The sequence below is a fragment of the Vombatus ursinus genome, unplaced genomic scaffold, assembly GCF_900497805.2.
Source record: "Vombatus ursinus unplaced genomic scaffold, bare-nosed wombat genome assembly UNPS02014817.1, whole genome shotgun sequence".
NCBI lineage: Eukaryota > Metazoa > Chordata > Mammalia > Diprotodontia > Vombatidae > Vombatus > Vombatus ursinus.
In genome coordinates, this window is record NW_020954595.1 from 13,370,059 (window position 1) to 13,386,769 (window position 16,711).

The window sequence follows — 16,711 nt, forward strand, 5'->3', positions numbered from 1 at the left end:
GGCTTTGGCCAGCTGTGGCCACTCTAGGTCTCTGATGATCCCTACCTACCCATCCTTTCTTCCTTGAAGTCTCCTTTGCACTCTCTCATTATGAAATGTTTATTGAATTTCACTCTGGTACTGTCCATATGATAACCAAACCCAGGTTGAAGGCACAAGCCATGGGCCACTGTGTGGGCACACTCCTAATGCCCCTCCTTGTACAACATGGTCAAGAACGCCAAGTATTTCCCTAAAAAATCTGCATGAATGGAGGGAGCACGTTAATCAAGAGACTGGCCCTGAGGGATCAGCCCTGGTTTAGAAGAGAAAGTAATTTTTCATGAGATTAATGTGCTTGGGAGAAGGAGAGAACAGACAGCAAAGGTTGGACATTTTGGGTAGGAATATAGATCTTGGACATCCCTGCCTAGATCCAGTGCTGTTAAAGAAGGAACTCATCAGAGATAAGTCAAAGCAGAAACATCTCTTATTCTATGGAGGCAAAATTCAGGCCAGACTTCTCTTCAGTCATGTCTTTCAGTCATTCATTCATGGCAGCTATATGGTACAGAGACAAAGTGCTAGAACTGTGTGGCTGCTGGTGGGCAGCCTAGCCCTGGCTGGACAGCAGCTTGGCTGCCCTCTTCCCCTGCCAGCTACTGCCCTGTGTCCTTTTTCTTCATTCCGTGGCTACCATAGTCCAGGAACAGGAGCTTTGGCCATGCAGAGACAGAGCCCTCTGTGCTCAGAAGCTGAATCCTCGGAAAGCTATATTGCAAGGAGCTGTTTTGACAGCGAGAACATTTTTGAAGGCATAAGAATACCTTGCTGCTAAGACCCAAAAGAAAAAAAAAGGCTAAGACCCTGCTCTCCACTCTCTTTCTCATCCTCTATCCTCCTCCCTTCTTTGGCAAATTGGATTTTCCAGTTTTCAGTGAACACATCCTCTGCATGTCTGCCCTAGCCTCCTCCCTGCCTTTGCCTCAGTTCAGCAGAGAACTTACTGGTCCCCTCTGACATGCAGTGATAAATTATCCTGAACCAATTTCCCTTTTTTTAGGCATGTTTTTCCACTTCAAGAAGGGAGAAATCATTCGTAGTACTCTAATTGCTGGATGAATACTTTGTACAGACAACATTAATGCATCTAGGATATGAAGGCAAGTGGTGGCAAAAAATCTTTGTATTAACTTTCTCTGACAAGGTTTGCCTATCCAAGTTGTATAAATTATATGTATGTGTGTATGTGTATGTATGTATGTATACACACATACATATATGTGCATATAAATATACACACATGTACATACATACCATTCTCTAATAGAAACATGATCAAAGGACATGAACAAACAGCTCTCAAAAGAATAACAGCAAAGTCTTCACAACCACGTGAAAAAATACTCCAAATCCCTCCAAATGAGAGAAAGGCAAACCCTGAGGTTTCATCTCACACCCTGCAAATTGGCAAAATGACAGAAAATGGTGTCATTGGTGGAGGGTATGTGGAAGGATAGGCACACTAATACATAGTTAGTGGAGCTGTGAAATGGCAAACTGTTTGAAAAAGCAATCTGGAATTATTCAAATAAAGTGACTAAACTGTCCATACCCTTTGAACCAGAAACTCCATTATTGGGTTTATGACCCAAGGAAATCATCAATAAGAAAAAAGTCCCCATATACTCCAAAATATTTATAGCAGCACTTTTTTTTGGTGATTGCTAAGAATTATAAATAAAGTAGATGTTCCTTGATTGGGGAATGGCTAGAAAATTTGGTACATGAATGTTATGGAATATTACTATGTTGCAGGAAATGATGTATGTGATACAGAGAAGCACTGAAAGATCTATATAAACTGATGCAGAGCCAACAAAATAAGATCCACAGTAACTATAAGAACTTAAACAGAAAGAACATCCCCATGCCAAAAAAGTAAATGTAACAAAGTTATAAAACTCAAATAAGTCTCAAATGAAGAACTATGAGAAGACACTCTCAACCTACCCCTTTGTGGAGGCAGAAGGCCCACGAGTGTTATACATTGCACAGTTTTTGGAACTTTTTCAACTTATCAATCAGTTGTGTTTATTTTTTTTCCTTCTCTAAAAAAAATACCATTTGTCATGTGGAATGTCTGTCTGGGAGGGGGAGGAGGAAGGATACACGGGATAGTATGGTGATGTAAGAAACAGAAAATATCAATAAAAATTTATTTAAGACATGAATACACCAGTGGGGCCATGATTTAGTCAATGTTGGCTCTCCTTCCAGTGGAACAGACCATAATTCACTTCCACAGTCCATATAGGAGTGAGGCCATTTTCTATTTATCTTAGGATTTGACATTGCCAAAGGATTTGTTGGCCAACAAATAGTTGGCCTGTTGGTGATGGTTTTCTTCAGCTCAGGTAGGCTAGTCCTTGGAAAGCAGACTCAATCTTTTGTCAGACCCATCCTGAAAAGTCTGTCAGCTTTCTGCTCCATTGGTTTAGTTTTCTGAAACACTGAGCCACTTTTACGTCACAGTGAATTTGGGGAGAGAATCTCATGACCATCAGGCTTAATGTCTTTCAGTGTTGGATGGCACATTTAAAATTTTTTAATTAATATTTTCTTTTCCCCCAATTACATGTTAAAATAACTTTTTAACATTTAAAATTTTTTTGAGTTCCAAATTCTGTCTCTTCCTCCCTCTCTCTGCTCCCTTGTCCCTGAGACTGTAAGCAATTTGACACAGGTTATACATGTGCAATAATGTAAAACATTTCTATATTAATCATTTTGTACAAGAAGACAAAAAAAAGAATGAAAAAAGAAAGTGAAAAATAGCCTTCTTCAGTCTGTATTCAGACAATATGAGTTCTTTCTCTGGAGGTGGATATCATGCTTCATCATTAGTCCTTTGGGACTGTCTTTGGGATTGTCTTGGATCATTATATTGCTGAGAATAGCTAAGTCATTCACAACTCAATAATGTACAGTACAATATTGCTATTACTATGTACCATGTTCTCTTGGTTCTGCTCACTTCACTCTGCATCAGTTCATGTAAGTCTTTCCAGGTTTTTTCTGAAATCACCCCACTTGTCATTTCTTATTGCACAATGATATTCCATCACAATCATATACCACAGTTTGTTTAGTTGGTGGGCATCCCCTCAATTTCCAATTCTTAGCCACCACAAAAAGAGCTGCTATAAATATTTTTGCACAAATAGGTCATTTTCCCTTTTTTTGGATGTCTTTGGGATATAGACCTAGCAGTGGTATTGCTGGAACCAAGGGTATGCACAGTTTTATTGCCCGTTGGGCATAGTTAATGGTAAACTTAAAAATATTTTTAACTTGTGCAGAGAGGCTGTTTCTGAAGAGTGGAGGCTTCAACTGGACTCTGTGAAGGAACAGGAACATCTGCCAGACACTGGACTTTTTCTCCTCCTTTTCCCATCTTAGAAATTTCTCTGGGGGCAGGAAACGATGATGTCCTCAAACTCTGTGGAAGTGCCATAGAAGAAGGCAGCCCCCACACTCGTTTAGAGATAGGAGTGGCTGCCTCCAGAGGTCAGAGCTCAAAATGTGAGTGGTGAGGAGATTATCATCCATGGCAGTGTGGACACAGGGACGGGAGTGCGGAGTGGGGCTGGGAAGGCTAATGCCTCTAGCGGCTGCCCTTAAGAGAACTGGACAGTGATATGGAAGGAAGCTCTTGGTCAACAAGGCTTTGAGGTTGGGACCCAGATCAGTATCTTGGGAGTGACTGCTGGTGGACTCAGCATTGGGAGCTGGGTCCCATTCAATTCTACTTGGGAGGTCATTGTGCATAGCTACCTGGCCCCAGTGGGAACACATGCCTGGGTAATGTTGGAGAAAAGAGCTCTGTTGGGCAGGCACTTGGACAGTTCATTTGCCTCATCCCTGTGAGTGGTTCATTTTCCCAGAAGAGTGACTCCTCGTGGCTCTGGCCCCTTAGTTTCATTTGCAACTAAAATTCAAAAAAAAATTAGCTTATGAGCTGCAGGGTCTGTCTTTTGCCTTTCTCTGTATCCCTAGCACTTAGCACAATACCTGGCATAGTAGGAACTTAATAAGTATTTATTGACTGACTTACTGATTATTTCCTCATACAAGAAGGGATGAAGGACCAGGCAGAAAAAGGCACTCATTTGTATTGCCATCCATGCCTCTGAGCAGTCCTGGAAGCCTCTGTCCTGCTCCTTGGATGGCTGGCTTTGAATTTGACATTACATCAGGGGCTGGCTCATCCCCCTGGCAGGAATGATGGGACACAGGTAACCCAGCATCTGATGATCCCAGGTGACCTGGAATTCACATTTGGAATTTGGGAAAAAGGCAGTAGATTAGTGTGAGGAAACTGAGGTAGTTGGAAGTTAAGGAATTTGCCTAGGGTCACATAGCTAAAAAAAATGTCTAAAACCAGGTTTAAACTCAGGTTTTACTCTGACTTTAAATTAAACACTCAACCCACTGGGCTATGAGAGCTGTGAGCCTTTGTTGGGTTCACAGAAAATGGACTTGCAGTCAGGAACACCTGGGTTCAAATCCCAGCTCTGATAATGACAAGTTGTGTGACCCTGGACAAATCACTTCACTTATATGAGCCTCAGTTTCTTCATCAAATGAGCACCAATCTCAGAGCATTATTGCTAAAATTAAATGAAATTATGTCTGTAAAACATTTTGCAAACTTTGACATTCCTGACAAATGCTGTCTTCCATTGCATTTGTTTTTCTTTTCTTTCTCTTCCGTGCTCTGCTCTCTGACTCCTGGACTCTGATCTCTGCCCTTTCCTCCATTTACTCATCCTGTAACAATAAAGCAGCCATAATCCATTGGTCCTGTGTGCTTGGGCATCACAGTTGTTCCCGAGGGGGTATCCTAGGGCCTCTGCTGTCTATTTGATTAATGCCCTTCATCACCACAGAACAATTAGTAGTGAATGTGCTTGTTTCTTATTTTGTAATTGACAAGAAGCTCCTTAATTGAAAATATGCTAATTTCAAATCCAGGGTTATTTTTAGAGCCATCAATGCATTCAGATCTGCCAATTCATTCAAGCAAATTGTCAGACTTGGAGGGGGATGAGGACAGCTGCTTGCTTTGACTCAGATCCACATTTCCTGACATCTTCTGGGGAATTGGGGTCTGGGTTAGCCTCCTTCTCCCTTTCTCTCTGATGGTCCAGATGATCTATGCCTACCCTCCTCAGAAGGATCTTTGCTCTTTCCATGACTCTCCAATGAGGAGAAGTCCAATCGGAGCCAGTTCTAAGCTTTATTCTCTGAGGAGTAGGTTGGCAGTATCTTTTCTCCTCTGAGGAGAAGGTTTTCCTAGAAATGATGACTCAAGGGTGATCCAGGGGAATCTCTTGTGCATCCTCTGACGATCCTAGAAGGAACTGGTGGGTAGCATCTTCTGGCTGGTCCCCAGGACAAGGGGAAGGCCCTGATTCTTTGTCCTGAACTTCTAGGTAATTCTTGGCCAACCAGGTCACCATCCAGGATGACCTGTAATTCATCAGAGATGGCCAAGAGCGTCAGCACAGCTGGGAAAATGTTTTAGCCACTCAGCCATCTGATTTTTCTTCTTCCCTGGGTGACCATAGATTGTGAAATAGAAGAAATTATTGGTCATGTTACATCTCAGGGCCTTGGTGGTCTCATTCATGTGGAATGCCCATCTAAAACTCTGGATTCAACTCATAGTTCCTCTGGAGTACCTTCCCTAATCATTTACTGATGGACTTCCCATCTGATTGCATGCCAAGGTCTGTGCAGCAGCTTTTCCCCCATCCATTTGGCATTTCCTGTATGGATTGTCAAGCCTTTCTCTGGAGGAATGATGGAGACCCAGTAATGTTCTGGGGCAGGATGCAATCACCCAACACCAAGACATCCACAAGTATGAGCAGCATTGTTACTGTGTAAAATGGATTTTTACTTGCTAAGGGCTGGGGTGGGGGCAAGAAATCTATGGAGGGGGCTTTACCCCATCAAGACCCCAAAAGCAGCCCCTCCTCGAGACACAGACCCAGACAAGTCATACTTTAAACAAATGACAAATAAAAGTCCAGATTGATGCCCAGAGTAGAACAGGGGATGTTTCTTTTTACTAAACACTTTCCTCAAGGGACTGCTTTAAAGAGCATGTGCCTGGGCTTCCTGGACTCCATGGTTCAACATACCTGACTTCTCCATATTACCTACAGAGAAGCATGCCTCTACTAACTCTCACCCTGGTCTGGCCTGGCCACTGCCTTTTCTCATGAGTCATTCAGACTTGGATTTAGGCTCTTGAGAGTTGTTCTCACTGGAGCCCTTACACGCCATGTTGACTTTGACGAATTACTCTCTTGAATCTTCTGCACCTCCTCAGAATTAAGACAGGGGAGAATATTGAAAGAGGAAGCAGGAACCTCTCCTCCATACCCTCCAATCCTATGACCCCAGGACTGAAGGCATCACCATATACCATTGCCCCCAACTATAGAGAGGCTGCCAAGCCCTGAGATGCCATGGCCTCACTAATTCCATCTCCCACTCTTTCCAGCCCCCAACCAAATGGGGCTTATATTTCAGTAGTGCATCTAGGTTCCTTGTTTCTTTCTGGAAGGTGTTTCAAGACAGCAGCTTCTTGGGGTGGGGATAGAGGGTATAAGGTGAGGCCTAGGTGTGTCACTGCTGGGGTGAGCCCTCTCTAAGCTCTGCTGTTTCTATGCTGCTGAAGGACGGACTAGCTTTTCAGGGCCCTATAAATTTGGTTCCCCTAGAGCCAATCCTTGGGCACTGCTCTAGTTACAATTCATCTTCCCTGGCTCCTGGGCTTCCTGATCACCTGTGAGGGCAATTCTGCTCAAAACATGGGCATCCCTTCCAACACAAAAGCCACATTCCTGAGCCACTCGTTTCGGTTGCCTATAGACACTAATTTTTCCAGATTAATTTTGAACATATTCAATCAGCCTCATTAAGTGCTTCCTTTGCCCTGGGGAAACACACATTCAGCTAAGACCCAGTACCAGCCATCATGCTACTCACAGTCCAGTGTGAGGAAAACCACTGGCAGAGAAAGGCTGAAGCTCCAACTAACAGTACTCTGGGCCTCAGGGTTCTGAATTCTCTGACCGCAAGAGCAGGGAGCACCTGGCTCCTCTGTGTCAAGGGTCTGAGGAAAGAACAATTCCTCACATCCCTGAGTCCCCCGGCGGGGGCGGGGTGCAGGACAGGCTCAGACACTGACACCTGCAGCTCTGCCCAGTCCCTGTTCTCCCTTCCCCACGGCTGGGTCTGGGAGGATGAGACTCTATCCTTGTCCCCTTTCTGAGACTGGATTTGGCAACGTTTTGATCCCAGATTCCACAGCCACATGACACTTTCTCCTCTTTATATCACTGAGCCAGCTGAGAAAACCACAGTGCCTTGGTGCTCTGTAGCCAGTGGACACCCAGACACCAGATCCCTTGCTAGCAAGGTCCTCTCCATGGGCAGTGGGTGTACATCATCCTCTGTCATCTTGGGATAAAGTCAAGTGACTGATGTTGAAACCTAATTCTTTATTGCCAGGTGTTTGCTGATGCACACACCTAATCTTCTTTCCCTGAAGGTCCAGTATCTGGCTCTGTGGTATGTGTGGAGGGGAAAGGCCAAATCCTGGAGGGTTGGAATCCCAGTCAAGTGCTTCTTTCCCCATCTTGTGTTAAACAAACTCCCACCATCTTCTCTAGTCACTGTGATTAAAGTTGTTACCAGCAGAGGCAAAAATGCTCCTCCTTTGTGACTATTTTTTGATTCCTCATTACTGCCTGCCTCAGCCTTACCTCTCTCTAGTCCCTATCCTCCTGGACCTTCTGCTTCCTCTGTATCCTCTGGAATCTCAATTCTGTCATTCACATGCTTGCCTCATCTTAGGTCTGATCTTCTCTCCCTATTACCCGTCACCTGCACTCACAGAAGCCTGACTTCTACTGAAAGACATCCTCTTTAATACTGGGAGGATGTGGGAGCCATACTCCTGCTTCCTCCTAGACACCCTTAGATCCCTCCTCTGCCACCTTCACTCTGCAAGCTCTCCTCCTTTGAGGTACACTCTGTCATTCAGAGCATTCAGTTCATACCTTTGTTGTTGTCATCTACCATTCAGTATGTTATTTTCCTATCTTCCTTGAGGAATTGAGGTCCTGATTTAGTCTCTCTCTGCCTCAATTGCTGACCTACACTGGGGACTTTAAAACACACCCTGATGTCCCCTTTCTTGCCTCCAAGATCATCAACTTCCTTAGCTTCCTGACCCATGCTTTCACTCCACCTTAGCCACCCAATGGGTTGTTAGATCTCAGATCTCACTATGGCCCATAACTGTGTCCTGTCCTCTTCATTACTCTGAACTCTGAAATTCTGCCATCTCACCATTGGCTCCTGCCTTTACACCTCTCCCTCCGCTTCATTCCTCTTAAGCATTTTCTTTGCCCCCAACAACACAACCTTTGGTCCCTTTCACTACTCCCTATTCTCCAAGTCCAGTACCCATTGTCTTGCTTCATTTTCCAGCCTATAGTTGACCAGTTCAATTCTTCACTGTCCTTCACCCTTAAATTCTTTGTGCTTTCGTCCTGTCATGACTCAGATCTTGCCACATCCTAGCCATGAGAAACCCTCGCCATCCATCTTCTCTGTATGTATTCCCAAGCTTCTGAATGTGGCTAGAAAAAGCTGTATACTGCTCTGACTGAGTCCACTATGAATTCATGTTACCTGCCCTCAGTAGGGTCCTCAATATACAAGACAATCCCTCTATTAGTCTTGTACTGACTATTGCAAACCTCTCAGGAGAGCACCTCAGTTATTTAATTAAGGAATCTAGACTGCCCGATTACGATCTCCTCTCCTACCCCGGGCTGCAAAGTCTTTTGGCCTCAAAAATTTCCCCATTCCCTTCAGGAGAAATCACCTTTTAGGCCATGGCCAACCTCTTGTGCCCTGGATATTACTCCCTCCTATCACCTCTAGGATCATTCCCCACCCTCAAATTCAATCTCTGCTAATCTACTGGGGGCTGTGCTATCTCTGAACATGTATTTGTCTCCCTCATTTTAAAGGAATCTTTTCTTGTCCCCAAGGTATCCTCAAGCCACAGTGTGTAATGGCCAAGATGCTAGAAAGGGTCTGTTATACTCATTATCTCTGTTTCACCTTCCACTCATTTGACACTTGTCCTAATCCTTTCTCATTATGTCAGTTTGTGTGTGTGTGTGTGTGTGTGTGTGTTTGTGTATTATAGGCTCCCTGAAGGCAGCCACTGTCTTGCATTTATTTATAACTTTCACAATGTCTATAATGACCAAAGCAAAGGCTCAGTAAATATATATTGATTGATGAGCATTAGGTTGTCCTAGACTTTGCCTCTAAGATCCATTTTAATATTTCGTTCACATTTCCCCCTTCTACTTCCTCTCCCTCCTTTTACTTCTTTTCCACCTCATCTTCTTCCTTCTCCTTGTATTTATTTTCTTCCTATTTCTCCTTCTCCTTCTCCACCTCCTCTCTTTTCTCTCTCTTCCCCGTTGGCATTTATGGCAGCCTGTGCTAGGGATCAATGTCAAAGGATGCTAGCCCATGTCTCATCCTGATGGAAGCAATTCACCCAGTGAGGATATTTCACTGAAGCCTTCACTGAAATAAATTAGATGAAGACATGCTTAGAACACTCAGGGGATGTTGTGGGGCTTGGCTGCCGTGCCCAGCCTGGCCAGGCTACTGAGGCACACCTAGAAGTTGGATGGGAAAACTTTCCTTCCCTGGTCTCCAATATGAAATAACCAAATTCTGCAGAAGCCAGCTTTTTCAGTTTGGGCAAGATGCCAATAGATAAGGTACTAAGTGCCATCCAGGTAAGAATGACTACTTTTGCTTTGCTGAAGTCCTATTGAACAGAGATGGATTTCTCAAGCTGAATCAAAGCACTAACAGTCTGAATCAGGCTGCTGTTTGAAGCCATGATTTCCAGCCATTCAGTGAACCAGTCTCTAATTCTTCTTTTTCAGCTTCTCATCAAGGCCTGGACAGAACAAACACAGCCATTCCTATGTGGCCAACCCTAGTGGTTGCAAGGAGCGGTCCACTGCTGAATTTTGTTCCAAAAAGGAAAGGTAGGGAGCTAGTCTCCAAAACAGTCACTCTACTGAGTAACATTGAGAGTCTCTCAGACTAGAAATAAAATATGACCTCAAACCTGCTCAACTGATCGAACTGCACCTTAACCTTGGATCATAGCTGCCAAATTATCTGGTCATATCTCTCACTTAGTTTTCCTTCTGTTCCCCGTTCTAGTGAGGGTGATAATCCCTCTCAGGATGATTCTTCTGGAAGAATTAGGACCTCATCTACAGGTGGCTTAGAACAATAAGCTAAGACAAGAAGCAGGAGAAAAGGGCATGGCCTAGTAGTAAAGAGATCTTTTCAAATGTCATTGTTACCTGTGGTCAATTATCTTTGTATTATTATCTTTATATCATTATCTTTAGTCAGTTCACTTCTCTCTGGGCCTTATTTCCCTCATCTTTGTAATGAAGGGAGTTTCATTCCCTGACTTCTAAGATGGTCCCTAGTTCTAATATCCAACTATTCTATTAATTTTCTTTTCTTTACAACAGTTGTAATAAAAAGATTTATAGTTAGTAATTTTCCTTGACCTTTAGTTATTCTGATTTGTCACACATAAGAGGACTTTCACATAATTAAATCATTTATTTGCACGTGAATCAAATTTAAAAAGAAATATTTTGAGAATTCCCAAACCTCCCTCCCTTATCAAATAATTAAAGCTATTTAAAGATCTTTAACTGTCCTAATTTTACTAACTGCGTATCGCATTCTAAGTAAAACACTTTCTTCATGTATTTGAATTTTCCTCTGTATACTCATTTGAATGTGAAGGCACAAAAATGAAAAAAGGAGAGGGCAGGAGAAACCCAACCACATTGATCTTAAAAGCCTGGAAACAGAGGAATAGGGAGAACTCAGGAAGAAGGGTAGTTGAAAGAAGATGAGGAACAAGTAAGAATCTTGGGACAAAGTGATCACTGCATCTCAGAATTGTAATAGAGAAGAATGAGGAAGAAAGTTAGTGAACTGGTAGTGCACTGTGCTGTAGATAGTTTACCTATATTTTAGCAAAGCACTTGATAAAGTCTCTCATGCTAATCTTATGGAAGAGACAGAGAGATGTAGGCTAGATGATTAGATAATTACATGAATTTGTAACTAGCTGAATGTCTGAACCTAAAGTGTTGGGTCATTAATAGTCTGATCCCAACTTGGAAAGAGGTCTCCAGTGGTGTGCTCCAGGGATCTGTGCTTGCTTCTGTGATATAAAATGTTTTTTTTTTCAATGCCTTAGATAAAGGCATAGACAGTGTGCTTATCATTGGCAGATGACACAAAGCTGAATGAAGTAGCTGATACAGCACCTGATAGAATCAGTATTTCAAAAAATCTTGCTGGGCTAGAACATCGGGCTAAATCTAATAAAACATAATCTAATAGAGATAAATGTGAAATTTTACACTTGAGTTCAAAAAGTCATCATCATAATTAGAAGATGAAAGAGGCATGATTAGACAGGAGTTGGTCTGCAAAAGATCTGGGGGTTTTGTTGGACTGCAAAATCAATATGATTGAACAACATGATATGGTATAAATACCAAATACTCTGTTCAGCTTTCACAGCCCTTCATAATCTGGCTCACTCCCCAGTATTCTTGAACCTTACACTCCACCTCACCCTCACCCCGTGTACTCTTTGATTGATCCAGTGACACTGGCCCCCTGACTGTTCCACAAATAAGGCCCTCCATTTCCATGGCTCTCTCTCATGCCTGGAATCCTCTCTTTCCTCCACTCCAACAATTGGCCTCCTTGGCTTCCTTTAAATCCCACTAAAATCCCACCTTCTATAAGAAACCTCTCCCAACCCTTCTTAATTACAGTGTCTTTCTTCTGCTAATGATTTCTGATTTATCCTGTATGCAAATTGCATTAAGAGAGGCATGTGGAATAAGAAGGTGATGCTGTCCTAATGTACTCTAATCTGATGCACCTACTGCCAGCATACTATGTGTAGCTCCGGGAGCTACTATTTTGGTAGGATGTTGATAAATTAAAGAACATATAGAGGAGGGAGACCTCAGTGGTGAAAGGCTTCAAGACCCTGCCACTTGAGGCTTGGCTGGAGAAAGTAGGAGGGTCTATCTGGGAGAAGAGAAGATTAAGGAAGCATGGTAGCTGTCTTGAAATATTTAAAGGGCTATCATTTGGGAAAGTGTGTAGACTAGTTGTGTGCAATCCTAGGGGTTAGAGCTAAAAGAAATGGGTGCAAGATGCAAGGAAGCCAGTTCAGGTCTGTCAGAAGGAAACCCTTCCTCACAATATGAGCTGAAGTGGGGAGCTAGCTTTGGGAGGCAGTGGGCTCCCCTTTGTCTGGGCTCTTCAAGGGGACATTGGGTATTCCATAGAGGGGATTCTTGCTCATGTAGAGCTGGGGTGAGATGGCCTATTAGTGACATTTTGACTGAGATTTTGAGATTCTGGGCTTCAAGTCAAGCCAAGTCAACAAGCATTTATTAAGTGCTTATTGTATGTCAAGTGTAGTGGTAGGAGTTAAGGATACATACATAAGTAAAAAGAAAGACAATCCCTATCCTCAAGGTGCTTATGTTCTTTTTTTTTTTTAAGTGAGGCAATCAGGGTTAAGTGACTTGCCCAAGGTCACACAGCTAGTATTTGTCAAGTGTTAGGTCTCAGGCTGGATTTGAACTCAGGTCCTCCTGACTTCAGGGCCGGCGCTCTATCCACTGCACCACCTAGCTGTCCCAAGGTGCTTATGTTCTGATGGAGTAACACAGCACATAAAAAGGGAGCTGAAAATGGGAAGGAAAAGAGGAGGTGCCCGTGCAGAACCTTGGTGGCTAAGTCCTGAGAATCTGGGATGCCTGATCTGGGGACAGTCCCCAAAACAGAGGTTCTGGGAAGAATTCACCCAGGGGACAAGGGGCCCATAGGACTGGAGTCCAGAGAGGGCTGAGGCATGGCTGAGTCGGCAGAGAATCAGAGAGAGCTCCACTCCAAGGCAGCATCTTTCTCCTCCTTTAGATTCTTAATGCCCGATAAATAGTCAGCTCTGCCTGTCTTCTCGGCTACTTCCTCAGGGCAGAACACCAGGGGATCATATGTAACCTTCCTGTTATTTGATGGTCCCAGGCCTTTAGAGGCATTTGCTCTGGGCCTCATGGGCAGGACTCAGACTACCACTTGGGCTGCAGCTGATGTGTACCTGGGCCTGGGGTCCAGTCAGTCAGCCTGCCATCTCCCAGTTTGCACAGAAGTCTTCATTATTGTTTCTCTCAGCCCTGCTTCTTGTTTTTCTTGCTCTCACTGACCTCAAAGGAGGAAATGCAGGGCCAGGGGGGACGTTGGTAGAACTGAGGACCCCTCGTAGCTGCCCCTTTACTTCACTCGATGATCTCTGATACAATGTCTGGAGTCCTACAACAGTAGAATGAGAAAGAAACTTAGGGAAAGTCTTGTCCAAACCCCAGATTTTACAGCTGAGGCAACTGGAGCGTGGCCCTGGCTTGTCGTTCAGATCCTGTGAAGTCCGAATCCCTTCCATCCTTAAGTTCTGGAGGGTTGTTACTGACTCCTGAGCCCTCCTAGGGTTTGTATTCAGATGTTTTCCTTTTGTGAACAAACACAGCCTGATGACAACATGGCCACATTCCCTCTCTTGACTTCCTTTTTCTACTTTTAACACAAAGTTAGGACTATGATTTGAAAAGTCAGAAAGATAGGAAGAGTGATGATTCCCACTGGCTAGAGTTTCCTAACAGAATGTGTTATTTGACTGAAGAAATGTCTTCTGGGGTTAGGAGAAAGAAGGAAGACCTTGTTATTTGGGGTGCATATTCATGTCAAACCCTGAAATCAAACCTGACAAAGCAGTGGAAAATGCTGGACTTCACAGGGGGATTCTAGGACATTTCACAAAATTGCTCTGGCCAGTGGCTGGGGTCAAAGATCAGCAAGTCTTGTTGTTAAGTTCTATGATTCTTGGCAACGACTTAAAATAGATGATCTTAAGATCAGAGACAAGGAACAACTGAACTAAGAAAGGAAGTTTCAATCCATCACCGAGAAAAAAGCCACTAGAGGTAATGGCATGTAACTAGGACAAGCCAAGACATTAGCACCCAGGAAGCCTGACATACCCTGTGGGCACAATGTCCAGAATGAGGAAGGGAACATTACTGCAGAGCTCTGTTCTTGGAAGGCCCAAACTGGGCTACTTATTTCTGGTTGACCCCTTTTAGGGAGAACAGGAGTAATCTGAAAGGCATCCACCCAGAGGAGGGCCGCTGTGGTGATGAAGGGCCTTGAGTCCATGTCAGGTGAGGACTGGTTGAAAGAACTGGGGATGTATAGCCTGGGGAAGAGGAGATGTGAGGAGAGGAGCTTGAGACCTGTTGCTATCACACAGAATAGGGATTAAAATTGTTCTGCTTGACCTCAGAGGGTCGAGTCAGGAACAATGAGAAGGTAGATGTTGCAAAGAGGCAGATCGAGGTCGGATGTCAGGAGACACTTTCTAAAAAGGAGAGCAGTGTGAACATGGGATGGACCTTCTCCAGAGGCTGAGGGTCATGGTTTTCCCCCTTCTTGGAGGCTTCAAGCAGAATCCACAGGGTCATTGGTCACACTCATTACAGTGGGGCTTATTTTCCAGGTATAGGTTAGACTTAAAGTCTTCTAAGATCCCTTTCAGTTCTGAAATTCTGGTTTATGGGATTACAGGATTGTAAACACAGGATATAGATGGAGACCTTGAAGGAATCTCTTAGACCATCTAGTCTAAGCCCATCATTGACGTATGAGGAAACTGAGGCAGTACTGATAACTTCTTTTTCTGAAAGTCTGATAACAGGCTCATATGTGTAGGTTAGAAATGTTAGATACACATTTCATTTAAAAAAATGGGAAATATTGAGATATTTAAAAATTAAAAGAGTTGATGGCACTATTTTAAGAAAATCAATTTGAGAAATTAATACAGGAATGCTCTTCAGTGAGAGAATATATCTGTGTCAATAGGGAAATACCCGAATACATATAGGATTTCATATGGGATTTGATATGAATGTTTCCTCCAATGATGCCTGAATCCATTGGGGTCCATATAGGGGTGCTCTGATAAATTTTTAACAACCTGCTCTCTGGGGATAAAGAAGGAGGCTCAACACAGGTTTATTCTGCATTATTAACATTTCTTCATCACTTTCTGAAGTCTAGAGAATCAACTGAACACCAAATCAAGTCTTGATTAGAGCATTTGCTGAATTCTGAGGTGTAAATGCTCACACTGAAAATTTAACAATTGACTGTCCTGAGCTGTTTCTAACTGGCTTCAATACACCCACTGGGTCCATATTGTTGTTGTTGAGTTGTTCAGTCATGTCTGAGTCTTTGTGACCCTGTGGACCATCGCTTTCCAGGCCTCTTTCTCCTCCACTATCTCCTAGTCTATCCAGGCTCATGTTCCTTGCTTCCATGATGCTATATATCCATCTCATCCTCTGCCATCCCCTTTTTCATTTGCCTTCAATATTTCCCAACATTACGTTCTTTTCCAATGGGTCCCATCTTTTCGTCATGTGGCCAGAGTATTTAACCTTCAACTTCAGTATTTATTCCAGTGAATAGCCTGAATTGATTTCTTTAAGTATTGACTGATTTGATCTTTTTGTTGTCCAAGGGACTCTCAAAAGTCTTCCCCAGCACCACAATTCCATGCCCATTTTCTTTCAGGCATGAGAAACAGAAACCTCATGATCAGGGTGTCGAATGCCAACAGAGAACAACTGGCCATTTCTAAGACATTTATAGCCCTAGCTGTTACACTGGGGTGGCATGAAGGTGGCTTTCCAATCTGCCTTGCTGCAGGGGGAAAATGCTGCAACATGATTTAATATTATTGGGAAACAACGTGGAGCAATTGAACTTTCTCCCCAAATGCCACCTGAGTAAAAGAAAGAGATAAAAGTGAAGGAATTGCATTGTTTGCCTTATAAAATGTATTTATTAGATTTCCAGGAGAATGGGACACAAATAACAAATTTATAATCGGCATAATTTGAGTGTCTAGAAAAATCGTTATTATTCATCCAGTTAATTAGTGGGTAATATTTTGATGACACATCCATGCTACTTTATACAAGTGCTTCTCCCATACCCTGTTTCTTCTTTCACAACTTCTGCCAAAGTTTCAACTACCTAAGGGCAAATGGCTGCACCTAACTATTCCTTTGGAAGAGCAGGTAGACACTTGAAAGGCTGGAAAAGATGCTTAAAAAATATCAATATTTTCTTCCCAGACAGGACCCAGAAGAATACTATCAGAGCACTGCAGATCAATATCACTAATGGATATTGACACAACAATTTAAAATAAAATAATTGCAAATGTGTTACAATTCCATATTAGAAAGATTATATACTATAACCAGGTTGGGTTTATACTACAAATAGAGGGCTTGATCAACATGAGAATTACTATAAATATCATCAACTATGTTAATTGTATAAATAATAGAAGCCATATGATTATGTCAATAGATGCTGAAATGCTTCTGACAAATTCCCACACCAGTTTCTATTA